Genomic DNA, 19,790 nt, shown 5'->3' on the forward strand with positions numbered 1-19,790 from the left:
TGAATTAAATCCATAAGCTTTCTTATTTTTCTAGCTTGACCTCTAAACTCATTTTACATCTTAACTGTTTATCTTCTTCCCCCCATTAATCTTTCTGGTTTTAGCACGTTCCCTGTTGTTTTTAGGGGGGAAAAAACTTTAAAAGCATGGCCCATACTGCCACTGTGGATGAGTTAGGAATGTTAACTCTTTTCTATAAATGGGTACAAACTATTAGTAGTAACCTAAAGGCTACCCATTTCTTGCCCCTGAAGTAAAAATTCAAAGGATATGGCACATGCCGCACAAAAGACAATCATCACACTCTTACAAAAGTATGATAAGTATGAAGACATAAAAAGATCCCACTACAAGGTTTACACTACATTTCACACAGGGCTAAGTGTGATGTCACTATCACATTTCCATTAAAAAATTTAAAGTATGTCATAGAGATAAACTTTTTGAAGTAAATCGTTTTTCCTCTTTACTTTCTCTTTTCAATCCGTTCCGTGGCTAAGGATATACAATGCAGCTGTTCTTAAAAATACCATGTCACTATCATAGAAATGTCTAATTTTAGATTGTAATTTTAGTCAGTAATATGAGTTCTTTCTTCTTCTGTTTATTAAAATATAGATGATAAGAAATTTCACTGATTAACACAATCCATTTACTTACATTACCATAAAATCTGTTAGGAGAAAAACCAAAAATTTTAAAGGTGTTCACTTTACAAATCCATAAAAGAAAAGAAAAACTAATCAAACAAAAACATCAACACTTTAAAGTTGGAATCTTGCACTTCAGTAGTGTTTACCATTTACCATTTTATACGCAGTCTGCCATATTTTCTGCTGTTCTGTAGTATTTCCCCTGAAGCTTAACAAAGGCCCAGCTGTATAAACCAGTTCTGTCAAAGAACATAGTTAAGGGATGGATAAAACAGGGAGGGGTGTCTAACTGGCTGACCACTGTCTGAGCTTATGAGGATAAAGGAGCCTTGGTGGAGAAAAGTAATCATCCATTGCTTTTTTTTTTTTTTTAACCTCATTACCACATGCTAAAACATTTTTTTCCACTACCCAAACACCCTATTCCAATCCCCTGTGACTTTGTGTTCCAAAGGGGACAAAATCCTCCCCAACATCCCCTTCCCTCCTCTTCTTGTTTTTGTTTGTTTTGTTTGTTGTTTATTATGCTGATTTTATGTTTATGAAGGCATGATCCTTTAAAGACTTCCTAAAATACTGGTTTCCTCTCCATTAAACCATCCACACACAGTCCCCTGAAAACATTTTAAATGGCTAAATAAACTTACTTGTTTTGGATTCCTTTTTACCAAAATATTATCAACAGCTTTCCATTGCAAGATAGTTATTTCTGCTAAGGACTCTAGAAAATGACGTATCCCTTTAAAAGAGAGTAAAGCATCTATAATTGAGGTAGAATGAGTGCTGAAACCCAGCATGCATCTTAACATTTTAAAGAATGTTTCCATAAAATACTTCAAAGAGAGTTGGCTACATGCACACTCAGAGTGTGTAGCAACATGAGATATGGTCCTGAAGTTTGAAGGAAAGTTTAGAGTGAGCTAATTAATCCTTTCAAAACCTAGCTCTCATGTGTCCAAGAACATCAAACTGTGGGGAAGATTTTCCAGAGATTTAAATATGCATTTCCTATTTTCAAGTTTGTCATTCTTACATACTTTGCTGACATTATTTATAAAGGACTGAAGCCAAATCTCACTCAAAGGGAGCTACCATAACTGCGCTGGTTAAAGAGTCAGCAAAACACATTAAATGCCCAAGGAAATCCCTGGGCAAGTGCCACTAGAACTTATATGGAGAGAACATATCAACTCTAAAGTTCGTTCTATTTCAGGGTGTCCTTTGAGGTTGGGACAAATATTTGAATGTTATTAAATCCTCTATTTATCCAAAGGCTGCTGCAGCCGCACTGTAAGACTTCTTCATCCTGCCCTGTCAGTGACCTAGTGGGATTATCCTTTTTTTAGAAGGGGTAAAATATGATTCTTTCACCAATCTTCATACTTTTCTATTCAATGTGAAATGTATACTTATAATACTAAATGCATTTTCTTTAGGGTAAACCATGAATTCCAGTTGCTTTAAGAATCTACCTCTTCCCATATTCATGGCTTGTACAGGTACCAGAGCAATAGTCATTCATACTCTACCTTGCTGCATGTGGTAGTCTAGTTTCATAAATAACAGAGTCATTTGCTTCTAATAAATGTTTGGTTCTTATGAAACACTCTGAACTTATCAAAGTATATCAAACCAATACCTGCCTATGTCATATTCAACTTATCATACAGGAGAAATGGAATACAGGGGGAAAAATATCCCATGGCAAAAGGAAGCAATGTTTAAAAATTCACTTTTATACCATCATAAACTTCTTTCCATGCCTTTCTTTAAAGTACTTACTAAACTGTCTAGAAATAGTTGCAGATAATGTATCCAACTTTTATGAAACCCACCAAAACATTATCACACAAAAGAAAATGAAGCCACTAAATGTAGTACCATTCTGTGATATCTTAAGAAAATTAATACTAATTAAAATAAGTATTATATATACACTACATTTTCTCAAAGCACCTGGGTGGCTGAGTTGGTTAAGCATCTGACTTGATTTCAGCTCAGGTCGTGATCTCACCATTTGTCAGATGGAGCCCCACATGGGCTAACAGAGCGGGGCCTGCTTGGGATTCTCTCTCTCTCTCTCTCTCTCTCTCTCTCTCTCTCTCTCAAAATAAATAAATAAACTTAAAAAAACAAAATTTCTCAAATTCAATACACTTTCCAAAGAGAATATTTTAATTATACTATAACATATCCGCATGTATACAATCTTTTACATAAATCAGTAGCAGAATCTTAAATCTGCTGAAACGTGCTGTGTCTTATGCTTTTCTTGCACTTCTTTGCATTCTTATTATGTCAAACAACCATTAGTAAAAAGTTTACAGTGATTCAAATATCTATAAAAATGCTTTTTAAGATAACACATATTTCCTGTTATTTAAATCTTCTTACAAAAAGCAATAAGAACAATAGTATTGTGGGAGACATCTAAAGATATTCTCTAGGACATATTTTTTTTCCACTTTGGTTTTAGAGAAGTATGAATGACTCTCACTACTTGTGCATTGATATGTGCGAGTCACTGTGCTAGATGCTGTATTATTTCTCATTATCATAACTCTCTATTGGACAACAGACTAAAATGTAAGAGTTAAAATCATTAACTTCTGAGAAGGAAACATAAAGGTCAATCTTCATGACCTTGAGTTTGGCAATGGTTTCCTAGATTTGACACCAAAAGTAAAAATGACAAAAGGAAAAAAAAACTGATAAATTGAACTTCCTCAAAACTATAAACCTTTGTGCTGGACATGATACTATAAAGGAAAAAGCAACCTAAAAATAGGAGAAAATACTCGCAAATCATATTTTTGATGAGGGACTTGCTTCTAGAATATATAAAGACTTCTAATAACTCATGTATGTACATATTTACATATACATACATGTTTACTAAGTTTATATATATTTAAAAATTATGGGATTACAATAAAAGACAATGATCCATGTTTTAAATAGGCAAGAGATCTGAATAGACATTTCTTTAAATAAGATTACAAATTGCCAATGAGCACCTAAGAAAATGTTCACTATCATTAGTCATTAGGGAAATGCAAACTAAAAACCACAGTATGATACCACCTTTCATCCACTAGGATGGCTAAAATAAACAAAAGTCAGACAATGACAAGTATTGGAGAGAACGTGGAGACACTGGAACCACCACAGGTTGCTGGGAGGAATGTAAAATACTGCTGTTGTTTTGGAAAACTTGGGAAGTTTATAAATAGTTAAAAATAAAGTTATCATATGACCCAGCAATTCTCCCTTCTATGTATACACCTGAGAGAAATGAAAACATATGTCCACAGAAAAACTTGTACACAAATGCGCACAGCAGTATTATTCATAGCCAAGGCAGTGGAAGCCACCCAAACAGCTACCATTTGATGAATGGACAAACGACATGTAGCACCTCCATACATAAAAATATTATTTGGTAATTAAAAAATGAAGGTTGGTACATGTTACGACATGGGTGAACCTAAGAGGAAAAAGCCAGTCACAAACGACACACAATATATTATTCCATTGCTATGAAATATCTAGAATACACAAATCTGTATATAAAGTAGGTCAGTGGTTGCTTAGGAAGGGGGTGTGGTAGAGATGGAAGAGAACGAGGAATGACTGCTAATGTACAAGATAGCTTTTAGAGTGACGAAAATATTCTGAAATTAGGATGTGGTGATACTTACACAACTCTGTGAATACTAAAAATCATTCTATTATATACTAAGTGGGCTTGGTATAATAATCTCAAAAAGTAATTTTTTAAAGCTACAAAGTAGACATTATTGCCTCCATTTTATCTATAGAAACAGGCTCAGAGCTGTTACATAATTTGATAGAAGTCTTACTGAACTAGAATTTGGAGCTAGATCTGACCCAAATATCACCACATTTTCATTATAGAACATCTTTTTTTATGAAGGAACTTAAATATATACTTTAAAACTGATTTTTTTCTCTAAAAAGTTAGAAGTATATTTATCATTTCTGTTGCTTGTGTTTGGATACAAGCTTTTATAGAACATTGTGGTTAGACCCACATTAAGCACAAGTCCTTTTTTTTTTTCTTCTCCTGACATTTTTTTCATTACTTTCTTTTAAACACCCTCTTTGTAACATTATCTTTTTGGAACTATGATAAGCAAATATTTAATGATTGTTCTAAATGAAAACACTGTACAAAATCAGAATTTATTTCTAAGGCACACAGGGCACATGATATCCTATTCTTCCATATGTTCTCAGTGGTGGGTTATCTATTTTTATGTTGATTCTTACCAATCTCTTCATTTAAATGTTTAGAAAAGATACGTGTTACCTTACTGTTATCATAGTTCAGTCTGGAGCAGTTTAACCCAGTATAACAATCCTATGAACACAGGTGAAATTTTAGGAAGGTAACTTCACTCCTAGGTTATCTGAAGAAATTTCTAAGGATTCATAGCCTTTGTAAGTAATTTGTGGGATAATCTCCAAAATAATTATCACTAGGTGTTAGTATGTGTTTTTTTTTCCATCTTCAGGGCTCAAGCTTAGTCCATGTCCTGTGAAATCAACTATTGTTGGTGCTAGCTGGATAATCAAGTCTTTAAAAAAATTGTAGGGGAAGCAGAATGGATAAGCTGACTGTATTTTAACATTTCCCTTTTCTTAATAGTTTGTTTACAAATGCATTCCCACTATTACAAAAGTAGAGCACGATGCTCAATTATTACTATTCCATGATATATTTTAAGATTTGTTCCACTTATGATAGTAGCTTGAATTGATTTAGGTCAATTCAGCATAGGCTCAGTTAAACAGACATTGATTTGCCTGGGCAAGTAACTTTAAACCAATTTAGAACTCAGCATTTCCTTGAAGTGCATCGGAGGAACTGTTTCAATTTTTATTTCTTTAAGAATGACTTAGACTCTATGAATGTGGAGAACAAAGAAATGCTTTAGAGGGAAAAGGCACAGACATTTGGGTAATAACAATGCTAACTACAAACTATGGAAATGTAAGCACTAAAGCAAAGGAGCATATTGTTCCTAAGGACCCAGATACTTTAAAAATCAATGACTATTAACATTACTAATTAAAGAATTGTTTTTAAATATGTGCTAGTAGTTCACAGTTATTAATTTCATCTTAGTTTAAATTAAGCACAATTTTTGTACTACAGTGAGTAATCTACTTAAAAATTCTAAATGTAAATAAAGAAACCTCACATTCTGGTCTTTCTCTCCATTACTGAAACCCATGTAATAAACTTTTTAATCCAGTATAGACTTTTTAAGCAAACTCCAAGTGAATTTACTCACTTTGAATTTTGAAATTCATGAGTTCTCTGTGAGCTACTAAATTTGGACTATAGACTCTTTGAACCACAAACAATATTACTCATTTTTCAGGCTCATGCAAGATCTAGCATAGGGCATAGTAAACCAAACTGGAGGCTCGGGGGTGACATTTAAGAGCATGTGCTTTGATTGACAAACCTGGGCTGAGTCTCAGTCAGGCTATCTTCTGGCTCTGTGACTTTGACCATGTAACCTAACCTCTCTGAGTTTCCGTTCTTTCACTATAGGAAATATAAATAGTATATTATTTATGCATTGGGGGGAAGTAAATGAGTACAGGGTACATATAAAACGATGCAGCAATGTACCCAACACATTATATATACTGAAAAAATGTTATCTATTATTATTGTTGTTATTTGGAACTCAATTGAGTTGAACTGAATCTAATTTAAACCACTCAAGTGTAAAGCATAGTTAAGGTTAGGATATGACACAATCTAATTAGCTATGAGAAGCCATCTGTGTTTAATATATTTGGACCTATGAAAAGGAGCCAAGAGTTATTTTAATATTTCTATACAGCCAAAATTTTTATTTTTGAATAAAAAAATAAGATTTAGAACTCACTGCACAAGGCTCATATTTCTGAATCTTGCTGGAAAAGTGAGTAATCAAGATCTACTGTGTAGCACTGCAGCATCTGGGCCCTTCAAATAATTTTAATTTCAATTTAAGTTGAAAGAAATCACTACTGAGTGACACCAAGAGCCTCACTAACGGTCTTCCTGCTACCAACATACTAAAATTTCATCCCATCGCTAGGAATTCAGAATATGGTTTTTGCTGTGTGACATTTATTGCCAAACAACTTCTATAAAATATGTTCCTTCCACCTGCTTCTTGAGGGTAAGCTTAATCCCCTTAGGATAAAGGAGAGTAGGATGTGCTTTAAAAGATTCAGTCATTGTAAAAGTTTCATTAGAAATTGATATTCACATAAACAATTTCCCCATTCTATGTGTAAGACTTAAGACTTCCAGACAAAGAAATGGGTTTCTATCGTACAGAATAAATGTAAAACATGGGTGCATTGTATCACTGCATTTGCTACCCTTGCATCGTAAGGAACTCAGTTTGGCTTAGATAGACACCTCACATTTTGTACAGCCATCTGACTGAGAACCCTGAAGCTGAACCCCAATCGGGTAATTTTTGAAAAATCAAACAATCACAAGAGTGAAAGGGAAAAAAAAAAGCCTACGAAGAATTTCTTTTTCACTCTGTGTAACTATTTAGCTACTGAAACAGTTAACACTGTTCTTTATACATTATCATCAATAATTTTAACTACACCCATTCCCAAAATGACTATGTAGTTCACCTAAAAACATTGTGTATTTCTAAAAAAAATGTTTGAAAACAAATTCCAAGAGAAAACAATTGAGCTAGAATGTTCTGTCAATCATTTGGCAAGAAAATCAATTGAAAATGTGCAGTTCCAGGTAGATTTCTGCTGGCTATCACCAAAAAGCAGGTTGAAATAATAGCCACTTCAAAATGGAGTGATGTCAAGATAGTTTAAGCACCACCAATTACTTGCCATATGGACTATATCCCCTCAGCTCTTGGAGTATTTAGAAACTATTCAGAATTAATAAGCACTGCTGTCACCGTACTGTCAAGAAATGTAAACCCTTATTCATATTTTGGAGGTACTGTGGGTAAATATAAGAAACAGTAAAGAACTATAATCTAAGGGAAAATACATTTAAATCACATTGTCTATTGAACCTCAATGTTAGCAATGTTTTAATTGCCAACACTGGATAAACTATGTTTTATAATAATAAAAAAAACAAGTTTGCCTTCTTGATTCTTGGAAACGCACAGAGCATTATCAAGGAATGCATTATTAGAATTCCCACTTCGGTGTTAACATGGGCATCAATCCAGGAGCCACCATAAAGTTCAGGTCTTAAACATTGTTAGCAACTTGTGTATTAATTTCTGCCTCTGTGGAATTTCTATTAGAGATTTTTGAAAATCTAAAAACAGTGTTAATTTCTAACATTTTATACATGGATTTGTGTGTGTATGTGTGTGTGTGTGTGTGTGTGTGTGTGTGTGTGTGTGTGTGGTGTGTGTGTGCTACGTATGGCAATATAGATCAAAGAAAACTGTAGAAAGGTAATCTTCCACTATCACCCAACTATTTCTTTTTTTTTTTTTAATTTATTTTGTATAGTTTTAGGAGACAGAACCAGAATCAGAACTATTATTTAATATTTATTGAGTGTCTACTATGTATCAGGGTGCCCTACACTGAGAAAGCCAGCACATAAACAAATACTTATAATACTATATAATATACAAAAGATTTACAAAGACTGACAAGAAAATAAGAGTTAAAAGCAGACATTAAGAGAAGCTAGATTTAGGCTCAGTGTTAAAAAGAACCTTCTAACTGTCAGAGCCACCAAAAAAAGAATTGTCTCTTGAGATAATGAGATTCACAACACTTTAAGTCTAAACAGAAGACAGATCATGTATCAGAATTACTATAGAGAAGATTCACATGTATCTCTAAAAGTTGGGACTAGTTGAACGCTATGGTTCCTTTCAATGCTGGTATTTTATTCTTCTTAAAAGAATGGGTATGATTTTCTAATACTTCTATTATGGTATATATTATAGTGAGCACCGGAATTTAATGTATCTAAGGTGAGAGTACAAAATGTTGGAAAATGGAAACTATAATAGTATAAATAAAGAAGTTTCATGAGGACCAATCATTTGGACATCTATTAATTATGGATAAATCTTATGAGATGGTAGTAGATAATGTGAATATTTCATAAATTATATAGTATATTTTTTCTTCACTTTTAAAGATAATATTATAAAAACTGTGACTATGTTATATGAGTTATATTCTAAGACTGGTAGTAGATCCAAAATAATTAATCTTTTTTTATTCTTCTTTCAAACCATGAGCATGCATTTATGTTTAATATAAATACAGGGAGACATATGAACATATTATATGAGTATTTTAGTCCTACTAACAACACAATTTAGTATTTTCCTTGACTTTCTTTTTTTTCCATTTCCTAATGAATTTTTAGTTTCTTTCATCTACAACTTTTTTCCTTACACGAAGTATTTGAAAGCATATGATTCCTAGGATTTCTAATTTGGGGTAATACAGGCAGCAATTTTAGCTTCCTCTCTTTCCTCTATGTGTCATGTAACCTTCTACTACAAAGAAAGGACTAATACTAAGTCTTAAATTATCAATTAAAATACCTAAGTCCAGTATTCATCCAAGTCTTAGGATCAACCAAAAACTAAGAATACAAATTCTGCCCTATAACTCATCTCAGGTAACAAATCCAATTCTTGCTTGCTGACTATATTTCTAGGTATAAAGGTTTAGTATATAGTAAGCTTCTGCTATATTTGATCATACTTTTCCAATGTTTTACTTATTTATATTTCAGGGACTTATATATAAAGAGAAAAATGCTCCCTAAATCTGTTTAGTCTAAAAGAGTTATTATAAAAAAGTTTTTTAAGGGGCACCTGGATGGCTCAGTCAGTTAAACATCTGACTCTTGATTTCAGCTTAGGACATGATCTTATGGTTGTGGGATCAAGCCCCGCATTGGGTTCCACGCTGAGCATGGAGTAGGCTTGAGATTCTCTTTCCCCCTCTCTCTGCTCCAACCCCCTCTCAAGAACAAAAGTAAATAAAACAAAATTAAACTAAAAATCAGGATGTATTGCAGGAAATCACAAAAATCCAGAGGCTGAAAGGTGTTGGACAGGTAATATCAGTGAGTAGAGAACATGACTGTGCAGACTGTGGTGGATGGGGGTCAAGGTGACAAGAACACCGTAGAAAACTGCAGAATATATGCTCAGATTAGAGTGGCTGATGTGACCTTTCTCAGGCCACTAATGTGACCAAAACATCCAATTATAAGGGGAAAAAAACAAATCTAGATTTTTGTGGGAAATATCCAATATTTTCATGTTAGTAAAACCAAAAGAAAAGCAACAAACACCACTAGCCAGTGGATCAATTTGTGACCTTTGGTTTAATGTGAATCTAAGAATGAAGAGAATATTTAATATTAGAACTGTTTCAAGTTATCTCAGTATTTGTTGTCACTGTAGCTACAGTTCTTTTACCTAAATACGATATTAACGACTGTAGCTAGTACTTATACACCACCTAATAATATATCACTCGAAACGAAATATGTCTCTATATCTACCCACACACCTACACACCTACTTACCCATCTAACCCTCACAACCCTACAGGTCATCACTACTCCTGTCGCTATCTGTGACTGAAGAAGCCAAAAAAGGAGGTAGAGTGACCTGCCCAAAGTCAAACAGCTGGTAGGAGGCAGCGTAGGATTTAATCCTCAGACTTTAGTTCCAGAATCTACTACACTGCTTGTATTGCAAATATCTATGATGTGAGCTAAATACATAAACCACCTTTTACAAAAACACAACTACCTACCCCAAAATGACTTATATACTGGCCAATATATTTTTTGCTACTTATGAATGAGTAAGGCAGTCTGGAAAATATAATTTAGATACCAAAATGGTGAAAACTTTCGACGATATGGAAGGTTCATTATAATATTTGACGCTAAAAGCATCCCAGAAAATCCTGTGCACATGATTAGTAGACTCTATGATAAATCTAACCTATTTTCTGTAGCCCTGTTGCCAAATATCAACAGTTATCTACTCAGCACTGCGTTTGCCTAACAGTCTATTCAGTTATGGCACATCCCCTCCTCTGAAATAGTTTTTCTCACCTCTCTTAAAGAAAAAAATAAAAACATTAGTTGTAAGACATTTCTAAATAGAAGTATTTTACTATAATAATGATTATTCTGCCAAAAACAACAGAAAATAATCCATATTTCTAATGATTTGCCATTTGTTTAATTTTAATTGACTTGCAATACAGTTTTTTAATTCTCCAGCATTGTTTGTAGCTTACTTGGACGTGACCCAAGGTGCATTTCAAATAAGGGATAAACTGAAACTGCTCTAGTCTTTAAGGGAAACTACCCAGGTAATTAATTCTCTAGATTAGTAATAAACTAGTTCTAAGATAAAATTTCCAGCTTGCATCAGTGACATTTCTGCTTCTGCCATCTCATTCCCCAATCTGATTTAGGTTTCTATTTGAATATAGAAATCACAACTTTCACACAGATCACATGTAAGTTGGAAGTAGAAGCTTCTTGACTTTGTTTCTATGAATCTTCTCAGGAAGAGCAAAAAGAAAACAACAAGAATGCCACCGGCTTGATCCAGGGATCTATCCCTTATGAGATAGGCCTGCCAAAAACCATTTGTAAGTGGAAGAAAATAAGCATATTAATTAAGAAAATCTTACCTAGACCTAACTCTCCATAGTAACTCTGAGGTCCTCAAAATAAGCAGCTGGTAAAATATGTGTACAATAGCATGATTTAAAACAAAACTAAAGTTATCTTGCTTATTAAGGTCTATAAGTAATGCTAATAAAGGCTAATAAAATGTGTTGTGAAAGGAACATATAAAAATGTGTAAATAGATAACTAAGTAGACCTCCTTTCAGATTGACAACTTTGCAAGGACAGAGACCATGTATGTTTTCTTCATTTTCATGTACCTTGAACTAACACGGTGTTGACGTATAAAATATTTGTTGAGTGACTGTCTAAATACACAAAATAATTCTTCCATCAACATCGTTTAAAGAATTGCTAGCACATAATCCACCTAATACACCTTTTTAAAGGGAAGCTAAGTTAGAATGGTTCTGTACTACCAAGGAAGCCTAATAAAAAAAGTACAAAAAATAATCAACAGGAGCAGTCCATCAATCAGAGGAGGTCTGATCATGATTAAATAAGAGCATTTAAAAAAACCTCAAATTTCCGTTCATAAGTAGAATTTAAAGCAGCTGTTCAGCACTTAGCACAATGTCTGCCCTAAGAATTTTAAAAAAAAGAAAAAAAAGCAAATCATGGCAGCAGTGAAACTATTGCTCTAAGACTTCAAAGTTGATATGACCTTTAAAAAAAAAAGCTAAAAATACAAAGGGACAATTTTACATTTTCATGTTGCACTGCAGACAAAAAGAATCTGGTATTACAATGTTGGGGCCTCTGTTTTTAACATGAAGCACAGAGGTGTTTCCCTTAGGAGCAAAGGTCTTAGGGGACATGTCTGTCACAGCAGTTATTTTCTGTCTCACTTGTTGGCAAACTTACATTTCAAAACAACAACAAAAACGAGCCTCCCCAGCTCCCTGTAAACCAAGGAGGTAGAAACAAAAAATATTTCAAAGCAAGAAAGCAAACAGACTGTGAGGACTGAAACTCAGACCAAAGGCATCTGCTCTCCAACTCACACTCCCCACAACCACCCAGCCTTCTTACAATCTTACAGATTTTCCTAAGAGATGTTGCCATTTTAGCTTTGTTTTTCCCTAAGTTCTGGCAATACCCATCCCTGCAGGCAAGGCAGCAAAGCCACTAGCAGAATCCAAACCGGAAAACAGAAAAGCTGTTCTGTCTTTTCTTCCCTGCCACTCCATTACTAATTTATTTTTTTCCAAAGTAAAACTCCTTCCTTCTATCCAAAACGGCAATCACTAACTTCCAGCATATAACAATTATTTCATTAAGGGCAAAGAATACAGAAATGATTACAATCTGCAGAGCTACGAGACGGACTGGTCGACATACTGGACAATTTCCCCTTGGGCTCCCACTTTTCTCAGAGAGAAATAATACTGTAAACCAGCTAGTGTGTTCCTCCTTAAAAGAAGAGGACCAAAGCAATCTTTGTTTTCACTCCTTTCTAGTATACCTCCCTCCTGAATCCCACCCAATGTGGTGGTTGCCAACACAGCTTCCTGTTCAGTCTTGAAAGAAAGAAAGAAAGAATGAAGGAAAGAAAGAAAGAAAGAAAGAAAGAAAGAAAGAAAGAAAGAAAGAGATCTAATGCCATGATTATCAATATATCAGTGAGAATAAAAAAATATTAAGATTCTTCAAAAGATACTGTTTTCAAAATTCTACCCACACACAGTGCTTATATTTTTCCCATTTAAATTTAGAATTAACATCCCACAAAATAAACCCAGGGTTTGTGTCAAGAAAAGTATCTCTCTTTGCATGATTACAATGAGAACAGGAAATCTTTGCCTGCATTCATGGGTCACTTGTGCCTTACATAAATTTCTCTCTATGATTTACTACATTTAGCTTCCTATGTATAGCTGAAGTTCACACTTCAGTCTTTACAGGGTAATATTACAGAGAAAAAATGAGATCCTATAGATAAATGATAGTTACCACAACATTCATATGTAACACGTGTCACACATATCCTATATTAACAATATAGAAGTTCAGCTGCCATTGAATCTGTATTGTTTGAAAATGTAATCCAATTCAACAAGTATTTCATGAATGCTGAAACTGTGCTTGGTATAAGGAAATAAAGATGAATGATTCTTAGCTGATGCACTCACAATATAGTGACATCACAATCTAGTGAGGAGACACAACTGTGGGAAACTCTATAAACAGAGGCAGAAAGCAGGTCCTATGGAAGTCACGGAGGGAGTACATAATTCTCTCAGTCAGTTAAAGCAGGATTCAAAAAGCAGACAACACCCCAAGGGAAACTTAAGAATGAGGTTATACCAAAGGAAAACCAAAAGCACCGAATTAAAAGAAGTATAGAGTGATATAGAATGGCTAGAAACAAGGGTACAAGTTGGGAATCAATAGATTTAGTAGCTAGATAAATGGGATGATAAATAGAAGGTCAGATTCAGGTTTATATATTTAATACATCCCTTGAATACCAAGACCGTGTTTAACACTGGAGCCTGAGGATGCTGCAGAGGTTGAAGTTATTAAATTAAGAAGTGCCAGGACCAAAAGACACATTAACATAAAACCCATCATCCAATTCCTGCACTAAACACAAAAATCAAAACTTTCCCACGGACTAGAGAGTAACAGCCAATCCTGTAGTTTGGGGCCCTCCATAGCCTGTCCTCAGTTTACCTACCATATACCCTACATCTCAGTCCCACAAGATTCTTACCACATCCAAAGTTGAGCATGATTATATGGTTTGGCATGCCAATGCTCAGTCTTTCAATCCTATGCCAGGAGCTCCAAGAGTCTATACAACCTCCAGGAACCAGTTCAAAATCAGCACCTTTACATAATCTTTCAGCTCCACATTTGAATGTATTTTGCCCTTCTTTGAGCTCCCCAACATTTTGTATCTATTGCAGTTATTATATCATGTAGTCCTGTGATGTTTATGTGAACTTTTCTACTGTCCAAATGAAGGCTGTTAAGGGAAGATTTTTCCCCCCAAATGTTGCCTTAAAAAGTTTTGCATTTAGTAAATGTTCAATGACTATTTTTTTTTATTTTTTAAAAATGTTGATTTATTTACTTTTGAGAGAGAGGGAGAGAGAGAGCACAAGCAGGGGAGGGGCAGGGAGAGAGAGAGAGAGGGAGACACAGAATCCAAAGCAGGCTCCAGGCTCTGAGCTGTCAGCACAGAGCCTAACGCAGGGCTCAAACCCGCGAACCAGGAGATCATGACCTGAGCCAAAGTTGGACACTTAACTGACTGAGCCACCCAGGTGTCCCCTCAATGAGTATTTATTGAATTGTACCAAGATAAATCATTTAGGTATGTTTGTAACTTATTTAAATGACCTTAAAAGTTTATGAAGGTAACAAATATCAAAAAACAAATATGAAGTTAACATCAGAGATAAAGCCTTCTTCCTTTCATATTAGGTATATTTTGCAGTCACTACTACCTTAGCCTATGTAGCTGTTGTGGTAAGCCTTCCTGATTTTTTTAAACCAGAAATCTTATAAGCAGACACGTAGTATAAAATATTTGAAGCTAAATCTACAATTCTTATATAACCGGACAAATTAAGGTGAAATTTTAGTGAAAATATCAAAAACTGCTGAGGTAATGTTTTCTTCTCTACCAGCTGTTCCTCAGTGATGAGTAAAAATGATACACATTTAAGTCAGGTGCAATGGAGAAATATTACAACATTTTTAAGGTCTATAACTTGTAATCTATTGGTATCCTATTCTTCCACTTGTTTTTGTTTACGTTTATTTATTTATTTTGAGGGAGAAGGAAGGACAGAGAGAGAGAGAGAGAAAGAGAATCTCAAGCTGGTTTTGCGCTGTTAATGCAGAGCCTGACATGGGGCTTGATCGTACCAACCTGGAGATCATAACCTGAGCCCAAATCTAAAGTTGGACACTTAACCAACTGAGCCACCCAGGCACCCCATATCCTTTTACCTGTTAAAATCTTTAGAGAATAATGTAGTATTTGATAAAATGTTAAATATAAGGGAAAGGAGGCTTGAAAACAAGTATCAAGGAATTCACAGAAAGAATATAGCAGGGAGAGTTTTTAGATATTCAAATTATTACTATTAATTTCAGGGCATCTAACAATTGATAGTTCGACATGGCTTGGTTAAGCTTATATAGTTAAATCCAAATAGTTTTAATTTTAAATTTCTTTTGCTCTTGTATCATGAAATAGTTTAATAGAAAATCCAAGTCATGGTTATTTTCCATGTGTTATGCCAACAAATGATCACAAATTATCACAATGAATTTTTGCAACTATCATAGCTATATACTGTTTTCATGATATAGGGACAAACCACAGTTATGACCTCATACATTAGCACAATACTTTGGCTCTCTAATACAGGTAAAATTCAAATGGAATTTCTCTCACACACCAAAAAATGCATACAGCGCCTCGATAATTCTGTGTGCATTGTATTTGAATTAATTTACTGAATAAATATTAGTGGAGAGTGAGTGGTGCACCTGTGTGACTTTTAGCATCTCCTTAATATTTAAATTATAGTAAAGTGGATCATAGGTGCTCCCTGACATGATATTCTGTAATGTTCCACACATATAACAAGAAAAACTTCACGTGTAATTTAAGAAAGCAACAGGTAAGTTAGTAACAGGTGCCAGAAAAAGTATTTTTGAAATAAAAATTCTGAAAACTCTGTCTCAAGGCCCAGCAAAATATGAAGATAAATAACAAAGTAAATGGTGAATATCAATTTGTATGTAGAAAACTGATTACAATGCTATTTTCAAATTTTGAGCACTTTATAACACAGTACAGTATTTCAAGGTGAATATTTAATGCCGTAAATGACCTTACCAAAATATATCTGTTTGAAAGCCAGTAACATTTCTTAGGAAGCAATAGACAACTTACTTGTTTATCCCATTTTTTCCTGTAAATAAATGCATCTCAGAAATGACAAATGTGATACTGGTATATGTCGCTCTGACAAGATTACATACACTATTTTATTTCATTTAATGCTACAATCTGTGGTTAAAGATGATGATTAAAATACCTCACTAGGGAGTATAGCAAGATACCAAACAATTTGAATGGATGCTGGCTATCAATAACCAATATAGCCACACTGGCTACAGCTGCTGTGTATCAGCCCTGCAGGTTACTCATGAGAATACAGCCTCAGTATGGGTATACATATGCCATATATAACATGTAACACGTATGTATATAACATATAACAGTGTGCTACTTCCACAACACTGGGATGACATGATATTTAAATTAACAACTAACTCATACTTATTTACAATAATATTTTTATATTATTGGATATGGGTGAATCGAGAATGGTATTCCTCACCCTCACATTTATAAATTCTCTTTAGATAGGCATTTTCATTATTGTATTCTCAGTACATCTTCCAAGAAGTAAATCAATATTGTAAGAAAGTTTCTCTCACCAAATAAATTAAGGGAAAGCTGGATTAAATGAGTTTTCATTCTTTTCTTTACTGAAGGACTTGTCAGAGCCTGTAATATATGCACTAGGAAGACAGGAAAAAAAGTGACATGAGTTTTCTTTCTTTCTTTCTTTCTTTCTTTCTTTCTTTCTTTCTTTCTTTCTTTTTTTTTTTTGACAAGGAATCATCTATATGGGAAAAGCAAATTATTATAAAGATAGAGAATCTTAATTCATAGGTTTAATCTACTTTTAATCAATGTTTCAACAAAGACAGCTAAACTTATGGGTTATGTTTAGTATATTCAAAATTCTATTTTTGTTCTATAGCACTTTCTTTGCTTTAAAGCATTGCTATATCCATTTTTTACTACCAAAAGATGCATCATTTTGATGATAGATTTGAGTGATTTTTTTTTGATAGTAGTAAAGAATGTACGGGTAAGGTTGCCCACGAGTTCTGTTTGTCAGAGCAAAATTTTGAAAAACCTGGATTAAAAGGTTGACCAACTTCAGAAGAGAGTGAGATGCCAAGAAATCTTTTTCAAAAGGACTTGAAATAGATCTGCATGAGTTAATAGGATAAAGAACTTTTTGTTGTATGCCAGGAAGGACCCCATGATTCTTATCTATTATCTTCAGTATCAAAATGAAAAAGAAACAAAGAATCTGGTTAATACAAATAAAACAAAGTTTGAAGTATATAATTAATTTTAAAGCCTGAATTTAAAAACTAGACATTCCCTGCTTTGTTATTCTAAAAGGATTGTAGTCTGGACTACATTTATTAGTTTTATCAAAAATTCTTACAAATTAGCAGGATCCCTTTTCACTGCCCCTAACCATTATATAGGAACAATTCGAATTCACCTCAAATAAGCTGCATAACCTCTTTGGGGGAGAATCTGGGTTCCATCATGTGAAGGCAGGTAGGGTTATCCTTTCCACTGGAAGCATATCACTTCTGTGAAGAATCCATGGTATTTTAATAAAGGCACTCCCTCTTATTTTTCATCACTTTCTCTGTCTCCAAGCTGGCATCTCTCTCTCCTCTTTTTCTCCTGCTCTCTCAATCTCACTCTTCCTCTTGCTCTCTTGCATTCTCATTTTATATACATACATACATGGATACATACATACAGGCAAGGTTACAAGACCCAAAGTCTGAGATAGTATACTTTTCATAATTAGTAGAAATACTCCACTTTATTAAAATGATGATGATCAGGGGCACACGGGTGGCTCAGTCAGCTAAGCGTCTGACTTCAGCTCAGGTCATGATCTCATGGTGTGTGAGTTCGAGCCCCACTTCAGGCTCTGTGTTGACAGCTCGGAGCCTGGAGCCTGCTCCGGATTCTTTGTCTCCCTCTCTCTGCCCCTCCCCCGCTCACAGTCTGTCTCTCTATTTATTTATTCTCAAAAATAAATTTAAAAAAAATAAAAATTAAAAAAAAAATAAAAATATAAAATGATGATTATCACTACAAATAGCTCTTTTAATTTTCCTGTTTCACCTCACAGGCTATATAATATCTACAAATCACTCTTCATCACTATTTAATGATAAGTTAGACAAGTTATATTGTCTATATTTGTTCCAAACAAGAAAAAAAAACAAACTATGATATAAAAAATCTATCTCTGACAAATGTGCAAAACAGTAAATACTTCTGTTTGGTTTCATTTGATCTTGAAGAACCCTTGGTAGTCTGCTATATGTGGCTTATACCGTAAAAGTCCTGAGTAAAACTGAACTCTATTTACAATTTTTAAGTGTGTTGTTATCATGTGTTCTATAAAACACAGGAATCCTCACAAACTCACAAAGAAGCTCACTTTGAAATTCATTGAGACCATCTCCAAAAGGGTATTACATTTTCCAGAACCCCAAAGACGTGTCCATGAGATGGTGTGAAATGCACTCCAAAGTAAGAGGGGCATCAAAAGGAGCCCTGGAAAGGACGGAACCAGGGCATCTCACAGTCATGGAGCAGCCCAATGAAAATCTGCTGGGCAAATGAGGAAGATCACAGCTTTGTAGCATGACTCCCAGGAGAAAAAGGTAACCAAACCTGAAGGGAAACCAGATCAGCCCCCCAAAATACAGAGTGAAAGCCAAGAAGTCTGAGTAGAGCCAGATGCCAACACCATAGGACCTGCAGTGATGCAGTGAATTCTAGCAAACAAGAAAACTGCGATCTCAGAGACTCATTATCTATTAGCAGAAGACCTTTTGGAGGCAGGAAGGTGGATTTTCCTTTCTGGCCTTAATGGTGCTCAGTACTGTGTGTGGCCAAGGAATTTTATGGGAATTGACAAGTTACACTTTAACTGAAATAGAACTCTTTAATATTAAAGCTCCACAAACTGACATTGGAAAGATGTGTAAAACTTTTCACCTTTAAGCTTATTAGACATCTGAATTTCTAAACCTTTAAATGCTTTTATGCATTTTAATTAATCTCTCAGTTAAAATTGATAAAGAAAAATGAAAATTTATATATTATAAGACAATACGGTTTTCCTTGATTTTTTAAATATTCACTCCCTAGGCAAAACAATCATTTACAAGTAAGGAAATCAATGTTGGTTGCCCTCGGGCAGAGAACAGACAGCATATCACTTGCCTGACTTTTAATAAAAAAATATATATATATAGTTGTCCTTCTGACAATGATCTTTAAGCATCCTAGCTCTTTTGCTAATAAAGTAGTAAGCAAGAGCTAATAAGTTAAAATTTGGACTCCTAAAAAGCAGGAAACCAAAAGAAAATTATCTGTTACATAGGTGTCTTAATGTCTATTACCCGCTACTGTGGTAAAATTATCTATTCATAATCAGTGAGCTATCTAATTGATGCAAAGAAATATAATTATTTTAATAATTTCCAAATAAAACTTATGATTAATTAATTGACTTTTCTGGTTGTATATG

At 34.2% G+C, this 19,790-nt stretch overlaps 1 protein-coding gene across 40 annotated transcripts in view; it reads right to left on the bottom strand.

Moving 5' to 3' along the window:
* Positions 1-19,790, bottom strand: part of SOX5 (SRY-box transcription factor 5) — a 1,008,244-nt gene that overhangs the window by 368,970 nt on the left and 619,484 nt on the right. The window lies entirely within an intron of this gene.

This window comes from Acinonyx jubatus, chromosome B4, assembly GCF_027475565.1.
Source record: "Acinonyx jubatus isolate Ajub_Pintada_27869175 chromosome B4, VMU_Ajub_asm_v1.0, whole genome shotgun sequence".
Classification (NCBI taxonomy): Eukaryota; Metazoa; Chordata; class Mammalia; order Carnivora; family Felidae; genus Acinonyx; species Acinonyx jubatus.